Here is a 15,283-nt window from a genome sequence, read left to right on the forward strand (position 1 = left end):
TCCCCTCCCAGCTTCCATTCCTTTATCTGCTTGTCTAAAGACACACATGCACTCTGTGATAAGAAGCCAAACATTTCAGTTAAAAGTCTCCTTTGTTGTTTGCAAGAATCCTTTATGATATTTTAAAAGACAAAAAAAAAAAAAAAATGAATGGGAAGTTAGAGAAAAAGATAACTTCTGATTCCAAAACAGACTAATTGTGTCTCTCTAAGGACTGCTATTAGGCATTTGTTTGGCTGGTGCTGATTTGGAAACCAACGGAATATACAGTGTTTATTTCAAAGCACTACTTGCTTCTGCCACTCTGTAATTTTTCTGGGAGAATATTTGCATTTAGATGCTACCTGTATAAAGTGACAGATTCGACCATAAACAATTTGAAGACAATGAGAAAAAACAGTCAAAGCAAAGTGAAGGAAAAGGCACTTGCAAAGAGAACAAGTGAGAAGATAAAATGAGAAAAGGGGGCTCATTGATTTAGCTTCACATGAAATAATGGGAAATCAAAAGAGGCACTGAAAAAAGTAAAGACAAGTCGAAGAAAAATCAAAGGCAATGAGAGTGCTATTTTTGTATATTAAAACATAATTAATATTCATCATCCTCTTTAAAGGAAAAGTGGAAAATTGAGAGAGACAGAAAAGCACAGGAAAGGAGTGAATAAACGGTTCAAGATAATAAGGGGAGAAAACAGAGCAAGGGAGATTATTGGAAAGATTGGATGGCCAAGGTTGAAGTATAAACAGTCAAATAAAGTGTTCTTTTTATAATGTTATGAAGTATTTCCAGAAAAATAATAACTTATTCATCCATGCATTCCTTTACTCCTTCGTTCATTCAGCCAGTATTGGGAGGGTACCTACTGTATATCAAGTAGATACTGGCTATTATAGATACAGGAAATACCGAGATGAATACGCATGGTCTTTCTTTCAAGAAAAGTAGAATTGTCTTTGCAACTTGGGCCCGGCAGGATGGCTCCCTCACAGAAGGGTGGCGAGAAGCAGAAGGGCTGTTCTGTCATCAACGTGGCAGTGACCAGAGAAGACACCATCAACAGTCATAGGTGCATCCATGGAGTGGGTTTGAAGGAGCGTGCCCCTCAGGCACTCAAAGAGATCTGGAAATTTGCCGTCAAGGAGATGGGAACCCCAGATGTGCGCATGGACACCAGACTCAACAAAGCTGTCTAAGCTAAAGGAAGAAGGAACGTCCCCTATGTATCCCGGTGCAGTTGTCCAGAAAACAGAATGAGGATGAAAAGTCACCAAAGACATTCTATACAGTGGGTACCCATGTACCTGTCAACACTGTCAAAAATCTACAAACAGTTAATGGGGATGAGAACTAACTGCTGATTGTTGAAAAAAGTTATAAAACTGCCAAAAAAAGAAAAGTAGAATTGTATACTCTAGTTATGGTGAAAACTGTTGAGTGGAAAAAAGAAATTTCAAGAGTCATTTCATATTGCCTGTCACTAAATGGCAGAATCTCAGGTGTTGTTTTTCATAATGATGTCTTTTGACCTACACTTGGCATTCTGTGTAACCTTGCATGTGTCCCAGATTTCTAGGACAGAAGAAGGAAGGGGCACAGGACCAGAAAACATGTTGGGAGACAAACTTTGTGACTTACAAAGATGAAAATAACAAAGAACCTATGTTTGTCAAATCACATTTTGACAAATTAAATGGTCCCGTTTTCTGGGAGACACTCATAGAACCAGAAAGAAACTAGCTATGTGCACATATATATGGGTGTATGTACACATGTGTGTGTGTGGTGAGGGGGGTGGGGGGGCGGGTTTCACATCCCAAGGCACAAGGCAGCTGATTACATTGAAACCAGAGAAGATCTGAATTATGTTGAAGAAAAGACACAGAAGAGTTGAGTCACAGATGAAATGGCATTAACCTGTGCTGATAAAGAAAGCCCTAAATAACAGTTCTGAGTCAAAGTCAAGAATGTGATCTCCAACTGGACATTAGCAGCCGCCTCCAAATACCCCCCTTCATCTTCTCTCTTTGGATATTTCCTGCATTTTTCTTAGTGATGCCTGATTATTCTGCCGGGGTCACCCCTCTGGCCTGAACACATCGGTCTCCTCTTTGATTACGCTCAATGGTTCTTATTATTTCTAGTTACTAATTAAGCATTCAAGATCATCTAAAACCTGACCCTACTCCCCCTTTCCAATTTTATTTCTCATTTTCCCTTCAGTAAACCAATCACTCCCTAATCTTAGGGAATAGCCTACAATTTTCCATGTCCAACACTATGCAATTCTGTCCACTCTGCCTCTCTCTCCCCATCTCTTTATGCTCAAATCCTACCCATTTAAGACCCAGCTCAAAGACCCATGTCACTTCTTACATGAAATCCTCCTTGCTGTTGCCAGATGGAAATAACCACTTCCTTCTCCAAATTTCTATAGCACATTTTCTGTTCTTTGCCCGTGGCATTTACTGTACTCAGTTTACATTAAACTGCTTCATGCTTATATTCTGCTTTAGATTATAATCTCATTAAAAGAAGCACCTGTTTCTGGGTCTGGATTACATTACCTAAACTGTTCAACACCATATCAGCTTATAAATGACTACATTAGAGGTGAAAGGGGATCATATAGGTGGGGTTAGATGAGAACAGTAGCGTAGGGTTAGAAATAGAGGGAAATAGTAGTTGGAGAGAGGGGGTGGCAATAGATAGAAAACAATCAGTAAACTGGTGATCCTTAAACTACCCAGACAGGCACCAAAGACCCAGAAATACTTGAATATTTGTCAACGCTAGGAGTTACCTTATGTAAACTGCCAGAAGCCAGTTTAGAACATATATTCCATGTGCTTAATCAATTTATTAAATGATAACCAATTCAAGAATGACATTTTTCCAGTTACTGTATGTTTGTGCCGATGAGCATTTGCTGCAGTTATCAGAGGTGTGGGATATCCATTTGGGATGCATTCAAAACTTTTATACAAAACAAACACTACCTTTGCTCATATCTCACGTGTGCTTTCTTTCCTTATAGCTTTACTCTCATAATGGCACGTTGAATATTTATCAATAATGACATCATGTGCAATAAACTTGTCCATGGGATGAATTTTATTTTAGGCCTGCCAGCATTGATTTTACGACTAGAGACGCTCCCAGAGTTTCGCTGATACTCTGTAGAGTCCTCGGTATGTGCCCTGATGTGACTAAGCCAGCAAGTGTCTGAGGACAATACCTGAGACTCTTTTCAGGTGAACAGAACCTCTCACTCCTGGAGTATCATTTTAGGCCCACACAACTGCAGCCCAACTAACATGCAAGCTTGCACATAACCTAACCTTTTTCACACCCATGGTAAACATGTACAATGTGTTAGATTTTGCAAATAAATTCTATAAAGCCATAGCAATCATTGCTTTACTCAAATGCTAAACTGTATTCAACCAGATACATGTACTCCCTTTAGACTGGTCACCTTGAGAGTGTTACAGTCATTCCAGAATTGGAAGCTTTTTTCACAACCTCTCTGTATTCAGTCTTTGGGGTATAAGTTAGGGGATCCCCTCCTTTCCCTTGGCCTCATGTCTCCTCAAAGCAATGTTAACTAGAGTAAAAGTCCCAGTTGCTTATTCCAATGCAGTGTCTCTGAGGGAGGAGGGGTGAGTTCTTTGTTTGTTAGGTGCCATTAATAGGTCCATCTTTCTCATTTGGCTGTAATGAATTTAATAAAAAACTGGAAGCCCTGGGCACTGTCTTCCTTACTTCTCTATCCTCCTTCGATTACTCCAGAGCAGCAAAACTGGGCCTCCTAGGATGGGAATACAGGTCTGACCACCACGTGCGTGGGGCCTGCCCCTGCACTAGAGCTCTGCCTCTGTCCCTGGGTGGATCATTCTGCCTCATTCCAGGGTAGATGGATTAGCAAGGCTGCATTTCCACAGATCTCCAGGTCCCTATTTCAATCAGCATGAACCCTGTAAACATGGTAAGTTACTCTGTAACTGGATAACTCCTACCCCCATCTTTAAGTTGCCTCCCAATTCAGCAAGGGGAGGTAGGAATGTTCTATAGTGGCAACCATATTATTTTGGTCATCTTTATGGGCAGGAAATCTACTTTCTTTGAGGATGACTTTATATGTTGAAACAGCCATAGATATTTGGTAACTCTTTGGGTCAGGTGGCTGGTAACAAAATTGAGTGATGCCATTTATGACAATTAAATAGTGGCTTGTTTGCTTCCGGAAGCTCGCACTGAATGCAGGCTGTCAAAAATAGTTTTGAGCCACAGTGACATCCTTACCGTAGATTCAAAACCTCCCAAGGTAGTGACTTGGAATGAAAGCCCTCATTGGGACGTACGGTTTCAATGTCTTTATTAGAAAAGCAATCATACTACTTTATAATTACACTTGGAACTTGAGGAGAATTGCTGCTAGATGCTTCAAGCTGGTTTCTGGGCTTCCCTCAACTATGACTTGGCCTCTCAGGGAATTGTTCTAACAAGACTGTGTTTGGCCCTTGGCCCCAGGGTTAGGCTGAGTGACACTACAAGAAAACTTCAGTCACTACTCGCCACGGTACTTGTAGCATCGTGTTACTGACAGTATATTCCACGACGTCACACCACATCACCTTCTGAGGTCCCATGGAAGAACTTGAGTTAAATTTATCGATATGTGGAAAAAAATAGTCTCTTTCTAAGCCAAAGTTCTTTATGTGTTTTTTTTTCCCCCTGTCATATTGTATGTGTTTATTTCCCAAGGCATGAAACCCCATTTATAACCAAGTAGAGTAGAAATAAATACATGTAAAGAGATTTTTTTAAACTGTGTTTACCTAAGTATGCTTATAAATGTTATTGACTGTGCTTGAAAGAAAACCTTTATAAGCCTCTTTGGTACAGGGGCCAAGATGTAAAGGAGAAGCTCAAATAACAATAAGTGTGTCAACAACAAACATTTATTGAGCTCTTGAGATGATAGCATAGTGTAGGCTGGTGGGTTAAGGGTGTGTATACAAGTTCCTTACTGCCTGAGTTCAAGTTTCATTTATGCCTTCTCCAGACTGTGGTGCTTAATTTCCTCCAGGGTAAAACGAGGATGAAAAATGAAAATGCAAAATACTATCTACCTCATAGTGGTGTTTTTAGGATTCAATGAATGAATGCATGTAAAATACTTACAAGAATGTCTGGCACATAAGTTCTAGGGAAATTTGACTTCTTGTTTTATTATTAATTGCTTGCTCTGTTCCAGTCGTTGTTCTAAAAGTTTAAAGGTACTATCTCTCTGAATTGTCATTTCAATCCTGTGAGGCAAGTAATAGTATGTCCATTTTACAGATAAGAAAACCAAGGCCCAGAAATGTTATGCACTTGCTCAAGGTCATGTGGCTAACAGTTGGTAGTCAATAACAACCACAAAATAGTCACTAAACTTCATCTGAAGAAAGATGACACCGGTTAATACTAAGGCTTTGAGTTGTTGCTGTTGTTGTTGTCTTGGAATATGCATATTAGGAATAAGAAGAGAGTTGTTCAGGACAGCCAATGAGACAGTGAGCACTATGGGAGAGAAGAGACATGTGCAGTGTCTTGGGAGAGGGTGATGCTGAGATCAGAGCTGTCAGACACAGCATCGGAGGTGGTTTGCTCTGAGTATGCCGTGTAGTCTTCCTCTTCCTGTGACATCCCCAGTAAGTGTGTGGAATATTGACTAATGGTCTCAATTTGTCATTCTCCTCATAGCAGAATTACAGATCCACACCCTTGCCATGGTCTCACCATAGGACTGAGTGTATATCCCACCCATTAACTTTTAGATTGTCTACATTTTGGTGGGGGGGCAATGGGGTGTTATTAGACGTGATGTGAGTAAATATTTAATGTGTTGTTGGGCTTATTCTCTTGTGCTTTTGTCAGCACCATGAGGAGAACATATGCCACGAACCCTCCAGCTTCCAGCCTGAGATCCAGAATGAGACACATGGAGCAGACCTGCCGCCTGGATCTGGCGCTGTCGATCCACAGACTGTCCCAGCTGACCCTCAGGTACAAGATCGTCTAGTACACATGCTCATTTTCCTCAGGGCAGTGACTTCTGACATCAGTTACCTGTAGTCAGGCCACTCTCCCAGGTTGAGGGCACCATCCATCTTCAGACTGCCTTCACTTCGGGCACCAGCCACAAGTTGGGAGGTCCCCAGAACACCCTCACTCTGATCAACTGGTAATGAATTTGAGGGTTCCCAGTACTACCTCAGGTTCAATAATTTGATAAAATGTCTCAGAGAACTCAGAAGAGCACTATACTGATGATTCCAATTTTATTATAGCAAAAAGACACAAACCAGAACCAGCCAAAGGGATTAACACACAGGGCGAGGTCCAGGCGGCTCCCAAACGTGAAACTTCCGTTGCCCTGTGTCCCCATGGGTTAGGATGCACTGCCCTCCTGGCGCACTGATACTTGACAATACTCATGATACTGACAACCAGGGAAGCTCACCCAAGCTCTGCTGTCCACAGTCATAACCGATTGAATCATCACCTCTGTGGCTCACTCTCCAGGCTCCCTCCTTTCCCAGAGCTCAGGCTGGGATCATATGCCCCCCTCCCCCCACCACCCCCACCACCACCCTAATCATATGGCTGATCTTTCTGGCATGACCAGTTCTCATCCTGAGTTAGCATAAATGATCAGGACTCATCATGAAAAACAAAAACAGTCCTATCATTCAGGAGACTGCAAGGAATTTGAGGCTACCTCCCAAGGACCAAGGACAAAGGCCAGACAAATTCTTTATTACACAGTAAGTCACTGAATCTTTGGGGTGGTTTGTTATACAGCATCATTGTGGTAGTAGCTGACTTATCCAAATGTACACACACACACACACAAAAAAAAAACAACACCTAAAATCCATACTTTTTTTATAAGAAATTAAATGGGGATAGGGGACAAAAAAGGGGACCTCTGGGTCTTATACCCAATAAACAAATAATCACAACCTCCTAACGTACACTGAGCCCTCATTCTAGATGAAACATTTTAAAAGATGGCTTTGTAGTCCATGATCTATTGTATTGTATCTTTCTCCCTTATTTTGACCTAAGCCACGAGAGTTCTTAGGGTGGGGGATGAAATTTGGGGCTCTTGATGGAGACTTTTTCTCCCTAAAAGGTAGTTAGTACCGTTGCTAACCATGACTTTCAGTGTTGAAGAGGGAGTCATTTATTTGTCCCAAATTCAAGTGGAGTAGAAAATTACCTACCTCGTACTAATAAGCAAGAGTCTAGAATATGCTTTACATGGAGAAAGTATCTCCAGTGATTCTTATTTCCTTAATGTATTTAAAGACATAGTTAAACCAGGTTTCATTTTAATTTTTACAGGTGTAGTGTAATGACAAAAAAGAACCACTGGCCTACCGCTCAGGAAATCCATTCAGCAGCTCTGTTCTTCCTTTGCTGTGTGACTTTGAGCAAGTCCCTTTTCACTAGATCCCAGATGTTTCATCTATAAAATAAAAAACAAGAAACAGCAGATCTCTGAGTTTCTTATCAGTTCAATTAACTCTGTTTCTCTCTGACTTACCAGTGCGATCTTGGGTGAATCATTTAACATCTTCGAACCTGACTTTCTTCAGATCTCCTCCCGAATACACTCCCTCATCCCAATTAATAGCAAATCCACCCTGGGAGTCATCCTTGCGTCCTACCTGTCACATCCCACATTCAATCTGTCAGCACATCCCATGGGTGCCAACTTCAAAATATCCTCAGAATCCAACCACGTCTCACCACTGTTACATCCTGGTCTTCAAAACCTGATGTGTGTTTTATGCCAAGAGCCATCTCAGTTTGGACTAGCCATATTTCAAGCGCTCAATAACCATATGTGGTTAATGGCTACTGTATTGTGCAGCAAAAGTCTAGAACAAAAGTCTAGATAAAAATAGAATATTCTGCTGCTTACCCAATGTCCCTATTTTAAAGTTCCAAAAAGAGCTGCTGGCCTTAAATGAGGTTTCAAGTTCTAGGGTGCTACCACCACTGTCACCGAGCCCCTCTACCCCAATACCACCAGTTTCTTCTCACTTTGCGTCTCTCTTCTTAGAGGACTGTTAGGCTACTCTTCTCTAAATCAATTCTTGCAAGAGTGCTCATAACTAATAAACACATTGATGCATTCCTTTACTTATTCAACAATCTTTTACTGAGCTCCTGCTACCAGCCATTAAGTGTTATTCTTCCCAGACAACTGCTTCCATAAAGAAGAAGACTGAAAGCATCCTACTGTCACCTGGAGGGATAAAAGGATCACTAACAGTAAGGTCCAGCATTGTGGTGCAGCTGTGTTAGGCGTCAGACCAAGAAAGAAAGAGGATAATTGAAGGCCTGGGTGGAAATTTTTCTTGTTCCTTCTATCGTTAAATATAGTTGCTTTCTCTGCTTATGCATCACAGGAGTTAAGACCTGTGTTCTTTCCCCCCCATTCATTTGCCCATTAGTTTAGTGGTCTATTGATCACAATGTACCAAGAGCTAACTACGTGCTGTTAAACTATAGTTATACAGTCTCCATCTTCATCAAATGAGGGAAATTGGAATGCTTTCTCTTGATGACTTTTCCAGGCACCTTCTAATCATCCTGAAGAGCAGGAGCAATGAAACTCTAGGTATGTTAGATACACACTTACTTATACCATGCATGAATTACGTAGACACCTTTTTGTAACTTATTTTCTAAACTTTTAAAGCAAATCAAATTGTCAAAACGGTAAAAGCCAGTCTATCAAGTGTTAAAATGTAAAAGTCATCAAGAAATATTTACCACTTCCCTGGGATTACCGAATCTTTGGCTGGCAGAACTTTGGGTAACTTTAAAGGCCATCGAACTCCACACTTTCATTCCATTGAAAATACACGTGGGCCAGAGGGGTAAGTGGCTTCCCTAAGACTATATAACTAAAAGGGGTGGGATTTTTATACCTGGTTTTTGTTGTTTTTAGCTCTTTGGACAATGAAACGCCCAAGAAGTTTGTCTTTATTCTCTGGTTCCTTCTCCTCTGAGAATTACACAATGCTAATGGCATGATAGAATCTTTTCATAAGACTGGTGGTTCTATGCAAGCAACAAGGTATCCCTCTAAAGACGCACTTGGCGGTACCCTTCCCACACACATGAAAGAGTTTGAGAGGTCAAGAGGGAGGCTGTCAGGTAGAGCCACTGGAGGGCACCAAATGATCTCGTTTAACTGGAACTTTCCACTTGTGGAGAGGAGTAAAAGTTATGATGGACTGTCATGCATGGGGGTAAAGAGAGAAGAATGGAAATTCCCACAATGCTGATTTTCATTTCAGAGGCTTAAGCTACAGAAACTAAACACAGACCAGATATGCACAAACAGGTATTATTTCCTGGAATCAGCGGCCTTCCAGCTTATGACAGATCTTCAGTGGTCCAAGCCCCAAGGAGACTGTGCTACTCTGTGTTTTCACAAAGTGATTTTTTAGAGAAGACCAGGAAAACTTGGTGCAGAGGTTTTACTGAACCAGAATGATTTTTCACCTTTGTTTTAAACTGTTCATCCAGAGTCACTTGCCAATAGCCTCAGGAAAATATAAGATGAATACCCATCTGTTCAGAATCCTACGGAATCATCTGTTCTCATGGATATAGAACTCTGGTCAGCCTGTCACCTCACTTCTTATAATTCATCCCTTGTCCTCCAGATGACTTAGGTAGCATTTCAGTTGGTGACCCTCCAAGCCCATTAATGAGTTTGATATTCATTTTTTCTATGCTGGTACTTCATTTGTCTGAGAGGTGGCGAGAGGCAATGAAATGTTACTGGGCATCGCTGTTCTACAGTAAGAGGAGATAATTGGGACTCCAGAACAATACCACAGGCTCACTTTGGATGGGAAACAAGCTTTCATAATATGTGCGCAATTCAGAGTCGCAAATCTTCAGCAAAGTTACTAAAGGCTTTTATTTCCGATGGTCCTCATGAAGAGAATAAAAAGAGCTCTGGTGTAGCGAGCAGAATGACAAGTGGACAGGGACCAGCTTGGACACGTTAGTGAGCAATCAGGAAGAGAGTAGTCCCTTTGTATTCACTGTGGTGCATTTCGTGAAGCTCTAGAAGATGCCATGTAATGTGCATTTATCTAGGACCAGGATAAGATTTGTCCTTCCACACTAGGGCCTTGCAAACAGCACAGCTCACTTCAGAAACATGGAAATCCTGGGATGCAGCTGATTGCTTTTATATCACACTATTAAAACAGCCAGGAACTGGGCCACCCTGGCTTAACCACTGTTTTACTATTGGACAAGCCACGCTAAGTCACGCGTCCGGTTGGGAACTGCAATTCTAATGAATTCTACCTCTTAATTAAGTATGTTGTTGATAGTATTCTATAAGAAGATATTTGTTATTTCATTCATGGAAGGTAACCAAAAGAATAATTATAACAATTAAAAATTATAAATTCCTCTATAGTTAGCAAAGCATTCTTCCTCTATATCCTACTTAATCCTGTCAACAATCTATGAGGTGAACATTATTATTTCACATTTAAAATATAGACAAAAAATAAAACAAAACTAAGGTCTAGAGAGGTTGAATAAGTTGTATACTGTCATGCAATAAGTGGTCAAGTCAGGGCTCACGCTGTACTCTTTCAGGCAAGTCTAGCCACAGATTACTGGGGCTGTAATATGAGTATTTGTCTTCCAGAAGGTGCTCAGTTCAGGTGGTATAATTTTACTGAGGTCTGCAGTGATTTACTAAGTGAGTGCAATACTGCTTTTGATTCCTTGTTTCCCATAGGAAACTTTATCAGCTTATCAATTTATATGATTTGCTGTGTGACTATCAATTTTAGCCACTGGACTATAAGCTCCTGACAGGCATGTAACATGCCTTATTCACTCTCACTTTCCTCCCTTTCCTCAGAGGCTAGTACAGTTTTCCATATAATAGATCTTGAAATATTTGTTGAACTGCATTGAATTAGTGGCTACAATAAAGTTTATAATCATGAGGCATCTTGCCAAATGATGCCTGCTTGAATTTCTTCTAAGACTAAAATGAGATATTTAATTGTGCTACATTCTACTTTGAAGAAAAAAGAACTTTTAAAACCAATTGGAAACTATAAGTATGACAAACTACGAGACCCTTCGTGGCCCTACCTTCTGTGTTCTAGACTTAAGTACTGAAGATATTTGAGAGATGGAGAGCTGGAGAGAGTTTTGCAGCAGCAAGCAAAATGCTGCAGTCTTGCAGGACACATTCTCTCTGCTCTCAACTGTTTTGTCTCATAAGAGCCCACAGATCTACCCATCTACTCTCAGGCACAATGGGTTGCACTCACCGACAGCATCCTTCAATGGCTACCTGGGGACTTCAGAAGAAAGCCTGTGTGTTCTCTGTGGCTGGCAAGTGGAAATAGTCTTCTCTTGGTTTCACAGACATTCTCAGACAAAGCCTGGTGACAAACTTAAACGTGGTCATGGAGGACAGGATACAAATATATGTGTACTTGCAGGTTTAGGGGATGAGGGGAAGGACAAAGCATTATATGAGAAAAGGATGAAAACACTGGGAATGGGTACCCTGGAGGCAACAAAATTTAAAGTGGATATTTAGAGGATTCTTGACAAAGAATAAGTGTGATTGCTACTTACAGTGTAAAATTGAATGTCATAATTATGTTTGATGATGGCCCGGATCAAAAAGGTAGCAGTGGCTAACATATCGCATAGAGAGACCCCTATAATTTTGTTGTTGTTCTATCTCACACCTTCCCTCTGGTGAAAAAAACATAGTCTCCTTTCAAGATTCAGTTTGTTTAACACCTTCTCTATGAAAGGTCTCTGATTCTTTGACAATGTTAATTATCTTCAGGGTAGTTTGTACAGACCTCTCATTCAGCACATGCCACACTCTTTTACAGGTCTTTGTCTCCTCCGCTAGACTGTGAGCTTGGAGGGGAACGCTACGAATATGGTTATTTATCTTTGCAGGCCTAGTGCTTAATACAGTGTTTAACATGTATTAAATGTTCAGTGGATATTCAAGGAAAGGAGAAAGAGGAAAGAGAAAAGAAAGAGAAGAGAAGGGATTCTTTAGGAAAAGATTATCTATTGGAGTTATAATACAAGACAGAACGGAGATTCATCAGTCATGTCCTTGAGCTGTTAGGGTTGATAGCGTGGGAATTTAATCATGTTACGCAGGAAATGACATAGTCCCATCATCTGGCCAGTATCAAAAACTAAATATTCCCACCATTAAAAAAAATTTTAATTGCCCCCATTTCAATGCATCTAAGCTCAGAGAAAATGGTGTTCCTACCAAGGGACCCCAACTACCCCCAGAAGGCATGACCTTGGTGCACCCTAGTTAAAGAGACAGAGAGCTGCAGCATCTGGCAGACTCTGGAGCCAACCTTCCAAACCTAGGGGTTTTGGGGATTAGTACCAAGAGAACTGAAATGAGAAATAGTGCCCCACAGAGACAGCACAAGGCAAGGGTGGCTTGGAAGGTCAGCAAAAGGATGTAGACCAGACCAGAGCAAAAGAGAGATGCTATTCGTGCTTACACTGGGTAAATACTGCTACCAGTTTGTTATGAAGAGGAAGTAGAAACTGCCAAGAAAACACTTGCAAACATCCTGTATGGTTCATTGTGCGTATATCGAATAAACTACACACAGTTCCAACCACAGGTATGGGTTTAGTCATTCTCATTCAAGCTTTATCTTCATGAAGTCTTAAGTTAACATGCCTATCGAAATAGTGTTATCTGTAGATATAAATAGATGTATACCTGGAAAGGATAAACTCTGCCTAAAGATAGAAATCAAGATTTTGATGCTGACTGTGGATAAAACAGGTAAGTCATTGCCCTTCAAGAACCTTCTAGTAAGTCCATCTCCTGTGGTTGTATAATATATCCAAATAAGACCTTCAACAGAAATCTCTCTGCTTAGATTCCCAGATTTGCTTTCGTAATCCAGTTCATAGCTTTGTGTATTAACACCAATATTCTGATTCTCCTCTACGATCTGGTCTTATAACAACATGAGGCTTGAGTCTCCTAGCTCTATGACTGGTTGGACACAATTTTTGTTTGTTTCTGGGGACTAAGCTATCCCAGCTATTTTAGATCCCAGGCTATCGTGTGACCTCATTGTGATTCATTGCTCACCAGTATTTTCCACCACGAGTTTGGGAAATTTATGATGATGTACGCAATAGGCCTTTCAGAAAAGACTTCCATATACAGGAATGGTGTCATTCCCCTCCTTCACCAATTAAAAATAAGTCCGGAAGAGGAAGCTTTGAAAATTATAAAAAGTTTTGTTTGTTTGTTTGTTTTCTTCACTTGTTGAATTCCAAAGGCATTCCTGACACAAATTTCTATATCTTCCCCATACTCTGAGGGAGGAAATAAATCATTGCCCAGGTTTTCTGTTTCATGAAGAAGCAGCTCAGAGAGCATAAGTGCATCGTGTAAGGTACACAGCTGGACAATTGCAGAGAGCATGGAGACCTGATGTTCCTACAACCTGCAAGCACCTCAGCCCTTAAACCATTGCAACGTTCTTCTATGTCAAGTTACACAGCTTCAAAGATGCCACCTACTAATGTTCATACATGTTTTATGCCAGAAAAGTGTATCTTTGAAATGCCATCTGCAGTTACAGTTATATGATTTCAAAAAGCATTCTACCTGGACTGCAGGTATGGTCACCAAAGTCATTTTTAAAACATCAGCTCACTTGGACGACAATCAAGTGAGGTTTTCAATGGAATCTTGAAAGCCCGGTTACTTCAGTGTGAAAACTCTGGCAGTCTAACCCCAGAAAGTTGAAAGAGCTCATATATTATTAGCTTAGTCAGTTGTGTATAACTCGAATGGTCTTGAGATAGTTGCAAGACCACATTAAGAACCCAATGCTGAAAGCTTCCTCAAGGAATATTAATGGTGATTTGAAGGAGGTGGGCGATGTAAACGTCTCAAAATCTCGGTTCAGCCCTTAGAGAACCCTGTGCAAGGGTCCAATTGTGCTGTTGCCAGAGTCAAGAGTACACGTGGTTCAGACAAATATGGCTGTACAGCTGCCAGTTATTATTTATCCAAGCCTTGGAGCAAAGTATTAGGAATAGAAATCAGTCCTGCTCTTTGATCACTGTCCAATGAAGCTGTATTAGGGCTGCAGAAACAAAGTAAAAAAGAAAACAAAAATAAACAAACAAAACCTGGGTTAAACAATAGAAATATATTGTCTCCCAGTTCTGGAAACTGGAATTCTGAATTCAAAGCAGTCTGAAATTCTGGATGGGGATCCTCGGCATTTCTTGGCTTGTGGATGCATTCGTCCCGTCACACAGCCATCTTCTCCCTCTATGTCTTCACATCATCTTTCCTCCGTGGATATCCAAATTTCCCCTGTTTATAAGGACACCAATCACATTGGATTAGGGCACATCCAAATGACCTCATTGTCACTTGATTTCATGTGTGAAGACCTTATTTCCAAATAAGGTCACATTTTGAGTTCATAGGGGTTAGGACTTCAACATATCTTGTTTGGGGAACACAAATCAACCCAAAACAGAACCCTTAAAAAAATCGAATCTCTAGGAAAAAATGCATTTCCAAAAATATGATGGTTTTTGATTTGCATTCATCAGGAAAAAAATCTAAGCTCGTATTTTCTTTCATGCTTTCATTCTGATCAGCACTTTGAATTAGAATTCCAAAGTAAATAATTGATTTTGTAAAATCCAGCCTATAAATCAAGGGAATTCTGTGTCATTCTCAACTCATCCGTCTTCTCTGCTTCCTTAGCCACCCTCATTATATTTATGATTTTGTTGCCAGTATCTTAATACATATATGGACTGTGAGGTCTTAGATCAGACACTGCTTTATTTCTCCTTGAATCTGCAGTGCCCAGCTGAGTACCTGGTCATTTAAGAAATGTTTGTTCAATGAAGTAATGAATTGACAACAAGTAGAGACAATCTAGTGTTCATGAAATAAAAACTTTGGCGTTCAGTACACCTGGTTCTGGTCCATAGGCTATTACTAGTGAACTTTGTGACTTAGAGCAAGTCACTTCATCTCTTTGTGTCTGGTTTCATCATCTGTGTGATGACAATGTTAAAGTAAATGACCTCTAAGTTCCCTGAGGGCCCCCCGCCCCATATAGGAGTCTAAGCGATTTTCATGCCACCTGAAATAGATGACAGTGATATC

General features: G+C 40.6%; 1 pseudogene; it reads left to right on the plus strand.

Annotated features, from left to right (window-relative positions):
* Positions 1-965: 965 nt before the first annotated feature.
* On the plus strand, positions 966-1,351 carry LOC148759319 (large ribosomal subunit protein eL31 pseudogene; annotated as a pseudogene).
* The last annotated feature ends 13,932 nt before the right edge of the window (positions 1,352-15,283 follow it).

This window comes from Rhinolophus sinicus, chromosome 1, assembly GCF_057876585.1.
Source record: "Rhinolophus sinicus isolate RSI-liver-muscle chromosome 1, RSI-T2T, whole genome shotgun sequence".
In the NCBI taxonomy this organism is placed as follows: Eukaryota; Metazoa; Chordata; class Mammalia; order Chiroptera; family Rhinolophidae; genus Rhinolophus; species Rhinolophus sinicus.